The following is a 21,566-nucleotide window of genomic DNA, read 5'->3' on the forward strand; positions in this document are numbered from 1 at the left end:
AAAAGGCAAAGTATTGAAAGTGGCCAAACAAATTATTTCCCAAGGAAAGAATTCGCTGAAAAGCCACTTCACTATTTTGCCTTTTTGCGCTTTTCAGTTTGACAAAGATGCATTCAACAACCTGCGTCTTCAACAGCATAATAGGGAGCCTATTATTCTATCCTCTTCCATACATTATACATTCATTCTCTTATACTTTCCCTAAGGTTATCACCTCATCAGAGCTGTGTTTTGGTGTTGGTCTACAGTTCATGCAGTGGGACATGATAGACATGTTAGTGTGGTTTGTCCACATGGCTTTGCATATGGCTTATGTGGAGTGTGTTATGTTGTCATTTGGGTGTCCATGACATAACGTGCATTGGCAGTACGTGTGAGACACTGGCCTTTGGCAGAGGCCTGTAGGCCATTTTTTGGTGATGTGGGCCAGCTGTGGGAGGCCGTTGCATTCTGTCAGTCCTACAGTCTCAGACCACCATGCAGTATATTCCCCTGGGGTGACAAAGTAGGTGTGCTAGGTGTTTATGCCAATACTTTCTATCAGTCTTGATCAGGTGGTGTGGATGCTGGCAGGGTGCTACCTACAGCTAGGAACACACCTGCATGGGACACCTGCACTACATCCTGCATTCTTTTGCTATTGCCATATACAGGAGGGGGTCATACTGTACCTATTCCCAACAGCAGTGATATGACCAGAAAGGTACCTGTGGGTGGTGTTTGGGTGAGCTGGGTGCATGTGTGCTATGGACACTACTTGCATCTGATGCACAGATATGCATGGGGCAATCCAGTTATTCTGGCATGTGCAGGTACATCAGCTGTTTCACAATACATCAGTCCTACCACCTTTGTGATCTGCAGGTGTTCGGCCAGACAACACCAGTATCCCCTACTACAGGCCCAGATAATGTGATGCATACCTGTATGTACAATTCCAAGGGTGTGTCCATTTCACAGTTACACATTATATACTGTATTTCTGGGGTACTTTCCCCTGTATACTGCTTGTATATCTAGCCCAACAGCCATGCCATGTCAGTCTTTCAGATGGTGACACATATTATCACCATACATTTACAGTGGCTTACTGCTAGCATGTGTTATAGTGGTGGGAATTGTCTTTGGCACTGCAGTTGTGGGGACTTGGCCCTGTCATCAGCAGTAGTGGACAATGGCCACCAGGTCATACCTCAACATGCATACATACTGACCACTCTCACACAATATGAAACACATACCAACCTAACACACACATACCTGCATATTGTGCAAATGCTGCAATCTATCCTGCTACCTTGGCCACTTCTGGGCATCTGTGCCCCAGTGGTATTATACCTACATGTACATGTTACTACATTTATACATAGGATTGGGGGGGCACACCTGACTGTTACTACATTTATAAATAGGATTGGGGGCACACCTGACTGTTATTACATGTCTAAGTAGGGTTGGGGGGGCACACCTGGCTGTTATTACATGTCTACATAGGATTGGGGGGCACACCTGACTGTTACTATTGTCTACATAGGATATGGGGGGCACACCTGACTGTTTCTACATTGCTACACAGCATTGGGCAGGGCACACCTGACTGTTACTACATGTCTACATAGGATTGGGGTGGCACACATGACTGTTACTACATGTCTATATAGGCTGTGGGGGGCACACCTGACTGTTTCTACATGTCTATATAGGCTATGGGGGGGCACACCTGACTGTTTCTACATTTCTACACAGGATTGGGAGGGGCACACGTGACACTTGTACACATTTGTAAAGACTGTACAGGTATGTCAGGTACTCCATTTCATTATGTTTTCTAAACTATCATGTGGACTAGAGGCATGTCAGTGTACAACAAGTCTTATGTTTGATTGACCTACATATTAGTCTCTGACTTCCTACCTTTCAGAACTAACATCCTACTGCCGGACCTGATGTAGTCTGTTTGTGTAGGCCTGGGGGGGAGGTTACCCATAGGCATCATTCAGTGGCCTTAGCACAGCCTTTGTTTGTGATTGTCTACACCTGTCCTACTGGCTGTGACTGTTTTGGGGTATGTGAACCACCCTGACTGGCATGTGTTTGTCATATGGACACGTGGCTCAGCACATTTCCTGCAGTGGGTTTTGTCACCATGTGTAGTACTGACTACTATGGTGACACCTGTATTTGTTACAGATCTCATGCTGACACTGTGTCTACTATCTGCTGACATCCCATTCAGCCACCCAATTCCCTTGCATGCTCACATCAATACCATAGATACAAGTAACAACACATACTAATCCAATCAGCAATCGGTAAGGGGAGTGACTTACCTTGTGGGTGTGCCAGTATTGAGGATGGTGCTGGGGACTACCTATCTCAGATGGACATAGTACACTCCCTATACATGGTTGAGCACAGGTAGTGTCATGTTTGACATCCCTTTTACTGTATGTGCGAGTCAGAGAGAGGTGTCATTCCCTGGGTCCCTACTATGTCAGTGTATGTGCTATGCTTTGCCTCTTTGCCAAGGCCATGGCATACTGGGCACGCCTCCATCTGCCTACTGGGGCAGTCTTAGGTTGTTCCTCCTCCGAGTCACTCTGTGCCTGTGCAGGCCTTAGCATTATTGGGGAGCTATGTAGCCCTGCCCTGTGTTATTCCTGCTGCAGATGTTTCTGCAGGATCATATTGTGTAGCATGGCACATACAATAACAGTTTGGGTACATGTAGCTGGTGAGTACTGCAAGGCTCCACTGGATGTGTCCAGGCAATGGAACCATGACTTGAGCATCACAAACTCATGCTCTATTATGATTCTAATCTGTGTGTGTGCCTCATTATGGCGTTCTTGTTCGAGTGTGTGTGCATTTCTGATGGGTATCATCAGCCACGGCTCCAGTGCGTAACCAGCATCCCCCACTAGGTGACCATAAGGGATGTCCCAATTGGCAAATCTCTGGTACAGCTGCGTCAGATGCCAGATGTGGGAATCATGATATTTTCCAGGGCAGCCAGCACACACATTCATTATAATGCCCTACAAATCACACATGACCTGGCAGTTGATGGAGGGGAAGCCCTTGTAGTTAATGTAGACCCTACCCCACTCACCGGATGGTGGTTTGATGCATATGTGCATGGACTCTATAGCACCCACCACCTCAGTGTATTCTGCTATTTGGTGGAAGAGACGCATATTGCTGGCCAACACCTCACGGGTGTTGAGGAAATATACATGCTCACCGGCATGTGCTGACATGGCATCCAAGAACTGGTGGAATACTCTGGATGGTGATGCCTGTGAGATCCCCATGATATCCCCAGCTGGGCTGTGGGAGGTTCCTGTGGCTATTATTCCTAGGCCTACACAAACTTTGGTATCCACTGCGATGGGTTCCCCTCTGTTAGTTTTGTGTGTCAGGCGTGGCTGGCACAGCTCAAATATTTGCTGTTGGAGATCCCTGTCCACCCTATAGCGCTCCACTATCTCCAGCTCATGTAGCCCCTGGTAGGTTAACCTGGGTCTGTACACCCTTTTCCATCTCCTCAATGTGGGTTGGTTGACAGCATTCTCATCCTCACCACCCTCAGCCTCTTCCACATGTTGATGTCTGATAGCGGCTGCAGTCCCTATCATTCTGTTGTTTTTGTTTGTTAAAATTTCTCCGCTTGTATACACTGGTGGTGTGGGAAAAACCAGAGAGAAAGGTGTTTGCATAGTTTATAGTAGTGTTCTGTACTGGGGTCATCTGCTGCCTGTGTAATTGGCTGATTCTGATACATTTCACCTGCCAGCTATGCTAGCTCTCCTAGATTACCTTCCTCCTGCAGTTTTCCCTTCCCATTGCCTTCCTGTCTAAGCCAAGGGGCACACCATGCAAACACAGAGCTCATATGTGCACAGAGCTGCTATTTGCTGGTTTACTTTTTTTTCCCTTTAAAACATGGTGCGCAGCATGCACACCCGCTTAGGCAATGTAAAGAGTGCTAGGCAGCCTCAGACACACCCCCTTCCTTAGCTCTGCTAAGCTAAGGGCAAACCCGAGCCACAGGGCTCCAATTCACTTACAGTATTCCTGACACACACCCCTATGATTAGGTTCATAGGTTCATAGGTTTATACTAGGCTATCTGCCCTAAGGCATTTATAAGCCTAGCCCAGAGTTTTTGTGGCTTACGCCACCCCTTATGTTAAAAAAGACTGTGCCCATTAGTTTGTTGTGCCTCTGTCCAGCAGTGACACAGAGATGATTCCCGGGGTAAACCTACGATCTCCCATCCACCGGTCAAGATTTCTCTTGAACAGAGCCAGCGAGGTGCTCTGCCTCACATGGACCGGGATTTTATTCCACAACATAGGGAGTCTCTGGGTGACAAATCTGTCCCTCCAGCATGTCCTATTTTTTATCCGTGCTAAGGTTTAAGTCGCTTGCTCTAGTGGATCTGGTAGATTTGGATTTTTTGAGGTGGAGCATGCCCATTAATTCCGGGTTGGACATGGCCTTGTATGTCAGGCACAGGTCACCTCTGAGCAGATGGTATGCGACTGAATAGAGCTGGAGTTTCTTCAGTCTGGCAGCATATGACAGATTTTGGAGTCCCTTTATCCTTTTGGTGAGGAACTTTTGGGGTCTCTCCAATTGCTGCAGGTGTCGGGTGAGATACATCCTGAATGGGGCATTGTACTCGATCATTGGTCTGATAAGTGAAGAGTACAGGGGAACAATAACCTCACTTGATCTGGATGTGAATCCCTTCATGATCAAGTGGGCAATGTAGAAGGTTTTTCTAACCACTTTAGCAATCTGAGTGTCAAAAGAAAGGCCACTATCAACCTGGATCCCCAGGTCCCTGATAACCTCTTCTGTGCTTAGTGGATTTCCACCTATATGGTAGCTTGGGGTTACCTTGTTTTTCCCGAAGGGTATGACTATACATTTTTTGGCATTTAACTTCAGGCCATGGCTCTGGCACCAGCTATCAGTTTCCGTGAGATCCCTCTGAAGGATATCTGTGTCCGATGTACTTTCCACTATGGCTCCCAGTTTGCAGTCATCTGCAAACTTTGTCAGCCATAGTCCTCCTATGTTAGCCTGTACTTCTGAGAAGTAGATGCCGAACAACAGGGGGCCAAGGACTGAGCCCTGTGGGACACCACTTGTAACCGGCTTGGAGTCTGACATGGCGCCAGCTACTCTAACCCTGTGGGTTCTGTCCTTTAGCCAGTTTGCAACCCATCTTGTGACATATGGGTTTACATTTAAGCTGGTAAGTTTCTCTATAATACCCAAGTGGGGTATTGTGTAAAGCTTTGCAAGGTCAAGGTAGGCTGTATGGACTGCCTTTCCCTCATCAATGGCCTTGGTGACTGTTTGAAGAAGTCGACCAAGTTCAAAAGGCATGATCTGCCCTTGACAAAGCCAAACTGGGTCGGGTCCAATGTCTGCAAGTCCCTATGTCTTTGTTTATGAGTTCCATTATGATCCTCTCCATAGCTTTGCAGACCAGGCTTGTTAAGCTTATGGGGCGTAATTACCAGGGTCCGTAGAGGCACCGCCTTTGTGGAGTGGGACCACAGTTGCCGTACGCCACTCCTTGGGCACGTATCCTGTGGTAAGGCTAAGATTAAACAGCTGCCTTATGTGCGGGTTTAGTTCCTCATTGAGTTCATGTAGCACACAGCCGGGGACACCATCCGGTCCCATTGATGTTGTGTTTTTAGCTTTAGAGAGAGCAGCTTTCACCTGCACATTGGAGATGTCTGGGAGGCTGCACTCCGCTGGGATAGTTATCACTCCTTTTGGGGGGGGAGAGGGGGGTGAAGTTTGCACTGAACCTGTCTGCCAGTATGTTGGCAATGTCTATGGGTTCAGTGATTTTTGTATCATTTTGGACTAATTCTGAGCATATCTGGGAGTTTCCACCCAGGTTTCTAACATAGCTGAAGAAGGCCTTATGATTGTCTTTTGAATCTATGGCAATTTTTCTCTCAAAGTTGGCCTTGGATGATTTTATGAGAGCTCGTATTTTTTTACTAATAATGATCAAAGGTGTCTTCTCTTTTATGGATTTTGCTGTATCATGTAACAGCTTTCTCCTCTTATTGTAAAGTTTGTTTATGGCTGGGGTCCACCAGACTGGACGTTTACCCTTGGTGGAAAGAGTCTTGGTTTTATTAGGGATTGCCTGATCCATGCAGTCCTGGAGGTGTTCGTAGAAGGCATTTGTAAGGGCTTCGGCAGCTTGGGTTGTGGTTTCCACTGGCTCGGGGGCCTTGAAGGATACCACACCAGTCTTGAGTAGTGTGAAGTTTGCTTTAGAAGTTCTTCACTGTGGTCTTTTTGTTTGGGGTGGGCGGGATGTGGATATCCAGTGAGATTAGTTTATGATCTGATCTCACCAATGAGGGATATACTTCCAGTGTGGAGCATTTTGTCCCCATGTTTGTGATGATGAGATCTAGTATATTTTCTCCTCTTGTGGGAACGGTGACTAGTTGTTCCATGGCATTTGAATTTATGAACTCCAGGAACCTTTGGGCTAGAAAGTTTGGGCTTGAGTAATGTTCCCAGTCTATATTGTAGTTGAAGTCACCCAATCTAATGGTGTTTGGAGATACACTTATACCCTCCAGTGTCTTCAGGAAGGCTGTGTGGGTTCCTGAGTTTGAGAGGGTGGCCTGTAGCATGCTACAAATTGTAGAGCAGTTTTGCCTATGGTTAATTGCACCTGGATGGTTTCCGATGCGTGCATTGCCACCAACCTGGAGGTGGGTATCCTTGATGAATATGGATACACCCCTCCTTTTGTGGTGTGGTCCGGGTTTTGGGGCCGGAACGCATGATATGAGGAAAAACCTGATAGTGTCGGGGTGCTCTCAGGAACCTTGAACTAGGTTTCAGTCACAGCACAGACATCGATGTTCTCCATACTGAGAATGGCCTCGAGTGCGTGCATTTTGAGATTTAGACTTCTGGCATTGAGCAGCATTACCCTTAGTTTCTTCCCATTTTTGTTTTCTAGGGTGGTAGGTTTAGAATTCGAGCCTTGCCTAAAAAAGGCACTATGGGGGTGGCAAGAGCCTTAGCCAATATCCGGAATCCCAGGGGTGACAGGTGCAAGCCGTCCCTTGTGAAGCAGCGTGGCTTGTCAAGCATGTCATCCCAGGCAGACAGACACTGGATCCCCTTTGAATGACACCAGAAATTAAGCCAATTGTTAAAGCTGATCATCTTGTCTCTATGTTGTGGCATCATTCTTGGTGAAGGAAGGATGCTGATCAGGGTCAGGGTCATACCTGCCTGGGCTACATAATCAGAGAGCTCCTCTATGTCTCTTTTCATGTAGTCCAGGGAGGTATGTCTCAGGTCGTTCACACCAGAATGGACAATGACTGTGTCATATTTGTACTTGCTGTGGAGTAACCCGAGTGCTTGTCTTATGTGGCGGATTCTAGCACCCGATAGGCAGCTTATTGTGACCCTCTCCTTGTTCAGCCTGGTGAGTGGGACATCAGTGTGTCTGACTATGAAGTCACCTATGACAAGTATGTTTGGTGTTGTATTTGGCCTTAAGGGCTGTGACTGCTTTGCACACTGATTTTGTGTTTTATGTGTTGCCTGTGGTGTGTCATGAGGTGGCGGTTGCTTGGGTGTCTGCTTTGGAGGCCTCTACTGTTTAGGTAAATTTTTGCTCAGAGCCTCTGAGTATGTCTTTGTGTGTTTATGTGTTTGATTCATTGTTGTGATAGCTTTATGTGAGACTGGTTTTGTGGTGTGTGTAGTTGCCTTCTCCTCCTGTCTGGTCTTGCCAGTCCTGAGTTGAGAGAGCTCAGCCTCCAGTTTGGCTAAATAGCTGCATCTCTCGCAAGTATTTGTGTTATGTGGGAGGAGGAGAGGGTTGTCTGTGTACATGAGGCAATTTTAACATTGCCTCAATATTCCCAGATTCACCAACTGGACAGGAGAGGACGCCAGCATCTGGCCCTTCGACATGCTAGAGAAATTAAGAAGTTTGGGGTGTAACTGAATTAGAGAGGACTTAGTAAGGAACTGGGTACTCCTGGGGGGGGGGGTTCGCTAGTGAGGGACTTTGTATAATTCAGAAGTGCTAAGCCTGAAAAGAAGATGCTTTTAAGACAAGTGCTGAGCTTTTTTTTTTTTTTTGGAGAAAAAAAAAAAAGCTTTTTAGGAACAAGTGCTGCACTTTTTAGTTAAAGGATATACTGTTTAGATTACTAGTAGAGCAGTTCTAAGGGAAAAAATGAAGAATAGACTTTATGGAGCCAGAAAAAGTTTAACCTTGTTAAACCGACGCTATCTCCCAGGCTTGCAACAAGCTATTCTTGCTCTTATACTGTTGGGTGCTGACTAGCATGCAGGGGAAATCTAGGATTCAGTATCATTCCCCTCATTTGCATAGGATTGCCTGCTGATGCATAGTTACATGTCCCACACTGAGCCCCCCCCCCCTTAGCAACCACTATTCACTGGCCATGTTGTCTTCTGCCTGCCATTGAGTATAATGGCAAAATAGAGATTTTGGTTAGGATGCTTATTTTAGTTTTTTTTCTTATTTTCCTCCCGATCCCATTTGCGCGCTGCTGCCCTACACTTAAACAGCAAAGATCGGCTAAAAAAAATAAAAGTTGATTTTTTTTTCTTTTTGCAACTGTTTTCCATGCCAATGGCCTTATAAATGGCCATTGGCATGCTTTCTACATAATATCCACCCTTTATTTGGAGCTGTCATGGCTCCGTTTTGTAGTTTGCAAAAATGTACTCCGTTACTGTCGGAGTACATTTCTACTGATTACACTAGTCCTGCATGGCTGGTTTCCAGCTTTGGGGATCACAAATTCACTTCATTTGCATGGATTTCTCCTGAAAATGGAATAATTTGCATACAGGGGCTGAGCCCGTGCAGGATTAGTGTAGGAGCGCTCGTGTACATCCCTACAGGTTATTCCTGGATCGCACGGCAGACATATTGCCTGCTGGAGCTCCTGCACTAGTCCTGCATGCTGTGCAGTGCTTGTTGAATCTGGGGGTATGTCAGTCAGGGATCTTGTTATTTTGGCTGGGCTATTCAAGACCCTCACTCAACAAATTTTGTAGGTAAATGCCTCTTTTTTGTGCATACAGTAAAGCTAAACTTAGTGTATTAGGAAGTGTCCATAAGATGATTAGAAAGGGAATTCCTTCATATGGGGATAGGGACTGTAACTCTAGATGTAATTTTTTTAATTATGTAGAGAATAAACTATTGACATGTAAGAAGCAGGCTTTGACTAGCATTCAAAGTTTTTAACAGTAAAGTAGTCAGAACAAACCTAGGATCTGACATGCATACTAACTCCAAGTACTGGGGCATGAAAATTCAGTATTTAATATCCTCTCATTAGAATGTTTAAAACAAAAAATATTTTGACATTGACTATACCCATACATTTAAGCTATCCATCTATATAGAAAATCCTTATCTCTAAAATATTTAAAAATCAAATGGATTCTTGGGTTGGTAGAAGGTCATTTAAGAAAAATATTTTGGTGTCTCTTTTTAATGGTAACTTAGAGGTTTAAAAACTGGATATCCTCAACTTATGGACCAATCAACCATCTACAAACCACAGCACTAAAATATTTTATAAATCAAATCAGCCAGTAGAGAAACTAATGAATAACAAAAGAATAAAATATCACCACATCCAAACAGAGACAATCTATAACATGCTACAAGCTTATCCAATCCAACAATTAAATCCAGTCAGATATCATCTACTACAGAGTTGAACAATATTAGAGGTCTAAAGAAACATTACAAAAGGTAAATGTGCAAAAACATAAAACTCTAATTCTCTAACGTATCAATGGCCAAGCTATGGCACCAGCAATTAGACATCTCTGTAGTTGAAATCTCCAAAGTAAGTGGAACTACCTATAAAAATCAATAAAAATGTACACATACTAACTTATAATGCATTTCTTTACAGCAAACAATGCAAACAGCAATGAAAGAAAAGTGAACACAAAGAAAAGAGGAATTCATCAATAAAAACATTAGAGATTCTGCACTGCACATATATATAAAGTGTATGTGTGTAATATTTAATACTTGTGTGCATGCAGGTCTGAAATTTCTGTCTTTCATACTTTCTCTTTTATTTTGAAAGATCAACCAAATTACACAAAATAAATAACATTTACAAACAACTATGTACAAATGTACTCATTGACCATACAGAAAAAACAAAATTAACATTATGATAAGATAAGCTGCCGGATTCAGCAAGACCTGCACGGAGTGCCTGAAAAGTGCAAGAGCTGCTGCATGCAATATGACTGCTAAGCGATCTAGGAACAAGCCCCTGAGATGTGCACAAGCGTGCCTACACTATTCCTGCATGGTCACCACTGCTATATGCTAATTACCTCATTTGCTGGTGAAAAACATGTAAATGATGTGAATTAGTGATCAAGGAAGCAGGCAGGCATCTGTGCAGGAATATTGTAACCTGCAGAAATGTATTTGGTTACTAACCGAATACATTTCTGCAAATTACAAAACGGAGGCATGATAGCCCTAAAGAAAGCATGTATTCAATGTAGTAGGCATGCCAATGTCCAAATATATGACCATTGGCATGAGAAATCGTTTAAAAATTATAAAAAACAACTTTTTTTGCCAATCTTGGCCGTTTAACTCATTAACCCCGACTACCGTCTCATGGCACCTCTGTGCTTAACACCGAGCACGCTGTCAGACAGTAGGAAAAACATATGGTTACACCCAAGTGCCTTCTCCCAGTGCTAGTGACTTTGCTTGCATATTCTAACTCCGCTCGCGAAAATTAAGTTGAAAAAGTAACTGAACTTTGTCAGTTACCTTGTCAACTTAGGTTTCAGAGTGGAGTTTCATGTTGTTTATGTGTAACTTTACTGAGAAAATCAGCTTGCAAACCACCCTGTATTTTCATCCCAACAGTAAGCCGATTTAGGTTGCATTTCATCAAGGAACAAGTGCTAGCCAATCGGAGTCACCTAGTTAAACACTTCCACCCCCCCCAACTGTGTTCCTTCCGAATAAATAGAGGGTCTTAGAGTTGATATTTCCTTTGCTTTTCTGCATTTCTGCATTGTGACCACTTTACTTCTACATTCCTCTGCTTATCGTGCCATTCCGGTAGTGTCATGGTCTCCAAAGAAAAAGCTGAAACCGAGCCTCATTGTTTTTTACCTCTGAGCCTGCCCAATTCTTCATTACGGTAAGATAGTCTAATTATACAGCTGCCATCTGTTTTTTTTTTTTTCTCATGCTGTGGTTGTCTGGTTATAGACTAGCAGAATTGATATCCTGAATAGATTAGCTGCTAGGCATAACTTTTCAGAGGTTGTACACGCAATCTGTAAAAATCGTATCTATTTTGTCCAGCTGTCTTGCTTCAAAAAAAAAAAAAGTTAACCCTTCCCTGCATTCACATTGGTTTACGTAGAGTGCGCCGTGTTACTTACAGTTGACAGATTGGAGACATAGCTGAGGTTTAATTGCTAAAATGAGGGAATAAATGCAGTATGATTTTATTCAGAAAGTTCACTCACTAAAATATTTAGGGATACATGCATTAAAATGCAGTATCATGTGAAACAGCTCACAATATTTTGTGATGTATTCATTACATTTGTAGCAGAGATGCAGAAATCTAGAGCTGTAACACTGCATATATTGCATAAATCACCAGTACTGTGTCTATGATCAGCCTGGGTTGAAACTGAGCCCTAAGGCAAACAGGTCAGTAGTGCTCCTCCCAATCCAGTTAGAAGCCCTACTTAGTTGTGTCTTGGCGTGGTTGCATGTATTCAATACATCCTTGTAAACCTTTAAGCTAACTGTGCTGTTTCTCATTTATAGCTAGCTGTAAACCATGTTCATTTTTTTTTTCTTGCGCATCAAAAACTTATTAACGGTTACAACTGTGTTCCTCATTAAGATAAGGCCTTAAAGCTCGGTGACTCCTCATTTAAGTGTTTTGGGGATGTGTACTTTAGCTGCACCCTATGGTATTTTAAAATGCATATTGCTTTGGTGGAGGATAAACGAGTTGCTGACATATCAAACTTTGGACCAGTAAACACAACCTCAGCCAAGTGAACTTTCCCATACTAAGTCAAGCTGCAGTAAGGAAAAGCAGGTACTCAGTTTTTCCATTGTATGGTGAAAAGGTCAGTAGGTCGTTTCCAATGGCGAACTGATCTTTTTGCAGCGGTAATAGGTCATTACAGCATCGATTTTGTGTTTAAATGCATTATGAATTTTTGGCAGCTCTACTATATTGTGGTAGCATGTGTTTAATGACAATATTTTCTTAGGAGAAGCTGTTTACAGTGGTTTCAGTCTTCTGCTGGATAGGTCAGATGTGGTGTAAAATAAACTTTTCAAAGGTGCTGCCATGCCTTGTCATTATCTGCTCTGATTTGTTTGTGATTTCATACACATTGACATTTATATTTTCATGGTTATGTGATTGGCCTGCACTTGAAAGCAAGTACAGAGAAGTACCACTGTTACAGAAATTTTGGCCTTCATGTACTAATGACCACTTTTATCTTAGTGTTGCCCAGTTCCACCATTATCTTGCGCTGCTGTTGATAGGCATACCCCTTGTCCTTTTGCAACCCATCATGTACAGAATATTTTACTGGGTCATGTTTGTGATATGCAAAAGTAATGTATTATAATACAGTTTTCATGAATGTTTCTCTTGATATGCTTCAAAGCACTTCCACTGAAGTGCCGGAGAGGGGGCAGACTGTGTGTATAATTCAAAAATTATCAGGTCTGATGTGGGTGTACGGGTGTGCAATATGTAGGAATGGTGAAACTGTCTCACCAGTTATGAGTGATGTTTGAGCCTGATCTGGAAATTACAAGAACCAGTTTTTTTTAAAGACAGAATTTTCTATCATAAATACAAAACTTGAGATCATAGTATTAGATCAGTCCTTTGGAATGCAGCGTGAGCATGTATCACAAGCTAGTGAGAGTGAAAGTCAGGAATATTTGTGTTTAGTCTTGTGGAGTCTGCTGGCAACAAAAAAGTATGTTTTGGCAATTTCCACGGCTTTGCATAAAAGACTAATCATAAAAATTATTAATAATTACAATGGAAACCTTTAGACACTGGATCCAATCCATTTTGGTTTTGTGAAGGGAAGATTATGCCTGCCTGGTCTGGTAGACTTGGAGAAGTTCATCAAGGCAGTACACTAGAGTAGAATTCTGCATATTATTTACCTTGAGCTGTCCAAGGTATTTGTTACAATACCTCGCTCTGGCATTAAAAAAAAAATCTCAGGATTATGCCTAAACCCATATGTTACACTCATGATTGCAAGCTGTCTCTCAGGTAGAACCTCAACAAAAAGGCAACTTCTGGGAGCAGTCAAAGAATCCCCTCAAGATGCTAATATCATCTAGGAAGGGCTAATGTAGACAAATAATGGGTGCCATAGGCATGGTTTAAAAATCAATGCCAACAAATTGTAGGACCCTGTGAAAGTTTGGCTACTCCAGGAAACTGCCTCATGGATAACACACCTGTAACAGTAGATCCAGTAGTCTAGGATTTGGGGAAGTATATGTACAGTAACATGGCTTTCAACTAGAACATTTGTAACGTAGTGTGGCATCTTGATCCGTGGAATTCATTGGTATACTGTACTTACCCTTATCAGACCCATCGTTTACTACAATGCCTCCTTTAGTATGTACCTGGCCAGGGTAATCCTATGAGCTAGGCTTGTAAAGGCTCCAAGGCCATTAGTCTAGTACAGACCTATTAACCTATTTTGGTAGGTTGAAGGGGTTTCTTGGGTGAAGTGCTCATGCTGGTGGTTGCACATACTAGGAAATGTTACTGAGAGCTTGTTTGGGGAAACATTTCATGGTGCATGTAGACCTGGACATACTAATGAGGATGTTGCTTGGAGAAATAATTGTGTATGAGGGAAGTGCTTGTGCATATGTGGTCTCTCTGCTGAAGTGACTGCTGGCCAAAATAGTTTACTGTATCATTTTGGTGCTTGTGCATACAGATTGCAAACAATTGGAGGGGTTACTGGGGACATATAGAAATTAGGTCTGCAAATTACATGGGGTTACATTACTTAGAATATAGCACAGAAATGTAAATACAGTGTAATATACCAGCATATAAGACATCAGATACACCAGTCAGTAATTTATGGTAAAACAACTGCTTCTGAATGCTGTACACATGTACATATATCAGTTTTGTTAGGACTCAGGTTATACAAATTATGATTTTTTTCATATTTTAGTAAATAACTTTGCAAGGGAGCATATCAGTGTGCCAAGTGATACATCATTTTGAAGACATGGAAAAAGAATTGTGCCTGTATGTTGTACACATGCAGATATCAAAGTTTGTTTCAGACTTATGTTATGGAAATTATGATTTTTGAAGTAGATGCTCTCAGTGGTGGCAGAGGCTTCCTTATATCTGAACAAGACAAAGACAGCATTGTTACCTTCAAGTTCCTCTGTTCAGTATTTTATGTGAAAAGGTCTGATTTTTGGCTGACTGCAGTTTGGTCTTGCAAAATTGTAAGTGAATGTGAAACATCAACGTCTATAGTCATACTGCACAGAGGTATGGTACTGGTGTTGCATTTAGTTATCTTGCTGGAACAAATTCTATTTACTTTCATTGATCAGGTTAACTGCACTTGGCTTGTGCACTTTTCCTATCAGAGATTAAGGTGGCATTCGTGCTGTCTCGGGTACCTTGGGCAGTACACCTGAAAAGCGCACCACGGTGAGTGCCATGGGTTTGTACATCCACTTAGTCTGGCAGGTGGGACATTCTGTCTCTGCTAAATGATAGCATTTCAGTGTGGTACCATCCTTTGTATGTGCAATATTGGTGGCCTTATTTGTTAGGAATCTTTATATTTGCTGTGAGGGTGGAACCCTTTAACTCTGGCCGCCTTGTTTTTAGGGCAAGTGTTTTTTATTTCATGTCCATGTCTATGTTGTGGAGTTTAGTTTGTTCTCCCTATTTTCGCACACTCTTGTCTATGACTGATCTATTTTTTGGTGGCTGAGCTTTAACTCTTCTAGATGTGTTGCTCTACATATGTCAGCTGCAGCTAGGTGAAATGGGGATTCCACTATATGAATTCTGGAGAGGAGTATTCGTTTTCAGGAGTAAAATGTTTTATATTAAGGTGTAGTAACTCCCTCATTAAACCTTTACCTGGATACCTGGATTTGGAGCAGAAAATATACCCCTTGGATTCCACCTGTGTCCCTGCTAGACATTGGCAAAGGGTCCTGAGTTGTTAAACATGAGCTAAATTCTTGGCTAGGTTTTTAAGGGACTCAGGGCCAATAGCCTAGTAACTTTCTATTACCTATGTTCCTATGTACCAAAGGGGGCATTGGATTTAACAATAGGCCTGATGAGGGAATAGTACAATGGGGTTACAACCTTTCTTGTTCTTGAGTTGTGATGCCTTTGCAAAGTAGGTGAACAACATAAAATGCCTTCCCTTACTACAGTAGACACCTGGCAGACGGTATGCGACTGAATAGAGCTGGAGTTTCTTCAATCTGGCAGCATATGACAGATTTTGGAGTCCCTTTATCCTTTTGGTGAGGAACTTTGGGGTCTCCCAATTGCTGCAGATTGGGGTGAATACCCCCAATCATTGTACGATCATTGGTCTGATAAGTGAAGAGTACAGGGGAACAATGACCTCACTAGATCTGGATGTGAACCCCTTCATGATCAGGTGGGCAATGTAGAAGGTCTTTCTAACCACTTTAGCAATGTGAGTGTCAAAAGAAAGGCCACTGTCAACCTGGGTCCCCAGGTCCCTGATAACCTCTTCTGTGCTTAGTGGATTGCCACCTATATGGTAGCTTGGGGTTACCTTGTTTTTCCCAAGGGTATGACTATACATTTTTGGCGTTTAACTTCAGGCCATGGCTCTGGCACCAGCTATCTGTTTCCGTGAGTCCCTTCTGAAGGATATCCGTGTCCGATGCACTTTCCACTATGGCCCAGTTTGCAGTCTCTGCAAACTTTGTCAGCCAAAGTCCTCCCATGTTGGCCTGTACTTCTGAGAAGTAGATGCCAAACAATAGGGGCCAAGGACTGAGCCCTGTGGGACACCACTTGTGACCGGCTTGGAGTCTGACAAGCGCCAGCAACTCTAACCCTGTGGGTTCTGCCCTTTAAAGCCAGTTTGCAACCCATCTTGTGACATATGGGTTTACATTTAAGCTGGTAAGTTTTTCTACAATACCCGAGTGGGGTATTGTGTCAAAGCCTTTGCAAGGTCAAGGTAGGCTGTATGGACTGCCTTTCCCTCATCAATGGCCTTGGTGACTGTTTCAAGAAGTCGACCAAGTTCAAAAGGCATGATCTTCCCTTGACAAAGCCAAACTGGGTCGGGTCCAATGTCTGCAAGTCCCCTATATCTTTGTTTATGAGCTCCATTATGATCCTCTCCATAGCTTTGCAGACTAGACTTGTTAAGCTTATGGGCGGTAATTACCAGGGTCCGGAGGCCCGCCTTTGTGGAGTGGGACCACAGTTGCCGTCGCCACTCCTTGGGCACGATCCTGTGGTAAGGCTGAGATTAAACAGCTGCCTTATGTGCGGTTAATTCCTCATTTAGCTCGTAGCACACAGCCGGGACACCATCCGTCCCATTGATGCTGTGTTTTTAGCTTTAGAGAGCAGCTTTCACCTGCATTTGAGATGTCCGGGAGGCTACACTGCTGGGATAGTTATCTCCTTTAGGGGAGAGGGTGAAGTTTGCACTGAACCTGTCTGCCAGTATGTTGGCAATGTCTGTGGGTTCAGTGATTTTTGTATCATTTTGGACTAATTCTGAGCATATCTGGGAGTTTCCACCCAGGTTCCTAACATAGCTGAAAAAGGCCTTATGATTGTCCTTTGAATCCATGGCAATTTTTCTCTCAAAATTGGCCTTAGTTGATTTTATGAGTGCTCGTAATTTTTTTACTAATAATGATCAGGGTGACTTCCTTTTATGGATTTTGTTCTATCATGTAATAGCTTTCTCCTCTTATTGTAAAGTTTGTTAATGGCTGGGGTCCACCAGACTGGATGTTTGCCCTTTGTGGAAAGAGTCTTGGTTTTATTTGGGATTGCCTGATCCATGCAGTCCTGGAGGTGTTCATAGAAGGCATTTGTAAGGGCAGCTTGGGTTGTGGTTTCCTCTGGCTCAGGGGCCTTGAAGGATACCACACCAGTCTTGAGTAGTGTGAAGTTTGCTTTAGAGAAGTTCTTCACTATGGTCTTTTTTGTTTGGGGTGGGGGCGGGATGTGGATTTCCAGTGAGATTAGTTTATGATCAGATCTCACCAATGAGGGATATACTTCCCGTGTGGGGCATTTTGTCCCCATGTTTGTGACAATGAGATCTAGTATATTTTCTCCTCCCGTGGGAACAGTGACTAGCTGTTCCATGGCATTTGAATTTATGAACTCCAGGAACCATTGGGCTAGAAAGTTAGGGCTTGAGTAATGTTCCCAGTCTATATTCGGTAGTTGAAGTCACCCAATATGATGGTGTTTGGAGATACATTTATACCCTCCAGTGTCTTCAGGAAGGCTGTGTGGGGTTCCTGAGTTTGAGAGGGTGGCCTGTAGCATGCTACAATTTGTAGAGCAGTTTTGCCTATGGTTAGTTGCACCTGGATGGTTTCCAAGCTTGCGTTGCCACCAACCTGGAGGTGTGGGTATCCTTTGCGAATATGGATACCCTCCTTGTGTGTGGTCCCGGTTTTGGGGCCGGAACGCATGATGAGGTAAACCTAATAGGTGCCGGGGTGCTCAGGAGCCTTTGAACCAGGTTTCAGTTACAGCACAGACATCGATGTTCTCCATACTGGAGAAGGCCTGAAAAGGCAGATTTGAGATTTAGACTTGCATTGGAGCAGCATTACCCTGCTTCTTCCCATTTTGTTTTCTAGGTGGTAGGTTGAATTTGAGCCTGCTTCAAAAAGGAACTATGGGGGGTGGCAAGACTAGCTAATATCCGGAATCCTAGGGTGACAGGTGCAAGCTGCCCCTTGCGAAGCAGCGTGCTTGTCACATGTCATCCCAGGCAGACAGACACTGATCCCTTTGAATGACACACCAGCATTAAGCCAATTGTTAAAGCTGATCATCTTGGTTTCTATATTGTGGCATCATTCTTGGTGAAGGAAGGATACTGCTCAGTTAGGGGCTTATACCCTGCCTGGGCTGGGCATAATCAGAGAGCCCTCATGTCTCTCTTTTCATGTAGTCCAGGGAGGTATCGCCTTCAGGGTCGCTCACACCAGCATGGACAATGACTGTGTCATGGCTTGTACTTCTGCCGTGGAGTGACCCGGGAAAGTGCTTGTGTTATGTGGAAGCGGATTCTAGCACCGGCAGGGCAGCTTACTGTGACCTCTCCTTGTTCAGCCTGAACAGTGAGTGGGACGCCAGCAAGTGTGTCTGACTATGGAGTCACCTATGACAAGTATGTTTATGTTGTATTTGGCCTTAAGGGCTGTGGACTGCTTTGGTACACTGCTTTTTGTGGTTTGGTGTGTTGCTTGGGGGATGTCTTGAGGCAGCAGTTGTTTGCGTGGGGTCTGCCGGAGGCCTCTGCTGTTTAGGTAAATCTCTTTATTCAGAGCCTCCGAGTATACCCTTGGTGTGTTTATGTGTTTGATTCAGTGGAGGGTATTATGTGAGGCTGGTTTTGTGGTGTGTGGTAGTTGCCTCTCTCCTGGGTCTGGTCTTGGTTAGTCCTGAGTTGAGAGAGCTCAGCCCAGTTTGGCATTAAATAACAGCTGCATCTCCTCGCAAGTATTTGTGTTATGTGGGAGGAGGAGAGGGTTGTTCAGTACATGAGGCAGTTATAACATTGCCTCGGGCATTCCAGATTCACCAGCTGGACCGAGAGGAGATTGACAACGACCTTTGGACATGCTAGAATAATATTGGGAAACTTAATTGAAAACAAGGGGCTATGGGGAGGAGGGGTAGTGCTTTTAATTTTAGTGTTGACTTATATAATTGCTTTTAGTGAGCAAGGGTTAGGTAATTTGAGTGCACAAAAGTTACAAGTAACTAAATGCAAAATGACAACAGTAACTTTTCAAGTGAAACAAGGAAATAAGTACAGTAAGCAATGTATATATCACTAGCGATCCACAGAAGCACTGAGAAGTTGCATTAGGTGGAATTAGCTTCCAGGAAATAACAAGCAAACAAACAACAAGCATATAAACAAAGCTAGATTCAGCAGGCCTGGATCTAGTCTATGCTAGAGCAAACAAGGTGAACCAATTTCAGTAAGATACAGTTCAAATATTCAGGCACTATAAACCCCCTGCTTACAGAAATTTTGGCCTTCATGTACTAATGACCACTTTTTATCTTAGTGTTGCCCAGTTCCACTGCTATCTTGCGCTGCTGTTGATAGGCATATTTTGTCCTTTTGCAACCCATCATGTACAGAATATTTTACTGGGTCATGTTTGTGATATGCAAAAGTAATGTATTATAATAGAGTTTTCATGAATGTTTCTCTTGATATGCTTCAAAGCACTTCCACTGAAGTGCCGGAGAGGGGGCAGACTGTGTGTATAATTCAAAATTATCAGGTCTGATGTGGGTGCACGGGTGTGCAATATGTAGGAATGGTGAAACTGTCTCACCAGTTATGAGTGATGTTTGAGCCTGATCTGAAATTACAAGAACCAGTTTTTTTTAAAGACAGAATTTTCTATCATAAATACAAAACTTGAGATCATAGTATTAGATCAGTCCTTTGGAATGCAGCGTGAGCATGTATCACAAGCTAGTGAGAGTGAAAGTCAGGAATATTTGTGTTTAGTCTTGTGGAGTCTGCTGGCAACAAAAAAGTATGTTTTGGCAATTTCCACGGCTTTGCATAAAAGACTAATCATAAAAATGATTAATAATTACAATGGAAACCTTTAGACACTGGATCCAATCCATTTTGGTTTTGTGAAGGGAAGATTATGCCTGCCTGGTCTGGTAGACTTGGAGAAGTTCACCAAGGCAGTACACTAGAGTAGAATTCTGCATATTATTTACCTTGAGCTGTCCAAGGTATTTGTTACAATACCTCGCTCTGGCATTAAAAAAAAAATCTCAGGATTATGCCTAAACCCATATGTTACACTCATGATTGCAAGCTGTCTCTCAGGTAGAACCTCAACAAAAAGGCAACTTCTGGGAGCAGTCAAAGAATCCCCTCAAGATGCTAATATCCTCTAGGAAGGGCTAATGTAGACAAATAATGGGTGCCATAGGCACGGTTTAAAAATCAATGCCAACAAATTGTAGGATCCTGTGAAAGTTTGGCTACTCCAGGAAACTGCCTCATGGATAACACACCTGTAACAGTAGATCCAGTAGTCTAGGATTTGGGGAAGTATATGTACAGTAACATGGCTTTCAACTAGAACATTTGTAACGTAGTGTGGCATCTTGATCCGTGGAATTCATTGGTATACTGTACTTACCCTTATCAGACCCATCGTTTACTACAATGCCTCCTTTAGTATGTACCTGGCCAGGGTAATCCTATGAGCTAGGCTTGTAAAGGCTCCAAGGCCATTAGTCTAGTACAGACCTATTAACCTATTTTGGTAGGTTAAAGGGGTTTCTTGGGTGAAGTGTTCATGCTGGTGGTTGCACGTACTAGGAAATGTTACTGAGAGCTTGTTTGGGGAAACATTTCATGGTGCATGTAGACCTGGACATACTAATGAGGATGTTGCTTGGAGAAATAATTGTGTATGAGGGAAGTGCTTGTGCATATGTGGTCTCTCTGCTGAAGTGACTGCTGGCCAAAATAGTTTACTGTATCATTTTGGTGCTTGTGCATACAGATTGCAAACAATTGGAGGGGTTACTGGGGACATATAGAAATTAGGTCTGCAAATTACATGGGGTCACATTACTTAGAATATAGCACAGAAATGTAAATACAGTGTAATATACCAGCATATAAGACATCAGATACACCAGTCAGTAATTTATGGTAAAACAACTGCTTCTGAATGCTGTACACATGTACATATATCAGTTTTGTTAGGACTCAGGTTATACAAATTATGATTTTTTCATATTTTAGTAAATAACTTTGCAAGGGAGCATATCAGTGTGGCAAGTAATACATCATTTTGAAGACATGGAAAAAGAATTGTGCCTGTATGTTGTACACATGCAGATATCAAAGTTTGTTTCAGACTTATGTTATGGAAATTATGATTTTTGAAGTAGATGCTCTCAGTGGTGGCAGAGGCTTCCTTATATCTGAACAAGACAAAGACAGCATTGTTACCTTCAAGTTCCTCTGTTCAGTATTTTATGTGAAAAGGTCTGATATTTGGCTGACTGCAGTTTGGTCTTGCAAAATTGTAAGTGAATGTGAAACATCAACGTCTATAGTCACACTGCACAGAGGTATGGTACTAGTGTTGCATTTAGTTATCTTGCTGG

This window comes from Protopterus annectens, chromosome 1.part0, assembly GCF_019279795.1.
Source record: "Protopterus annectens isolate FY-2018-M chromosome 1.part0, PAN1.0, whole genome shotgun sequence".
Classification (NCBI taxonomy): domain Eukaryota; kingdom Metazoa; phylum Chordata; order Ceratodontiformes; family Protopteridae; genus Protopterus; species Protopterus annectens.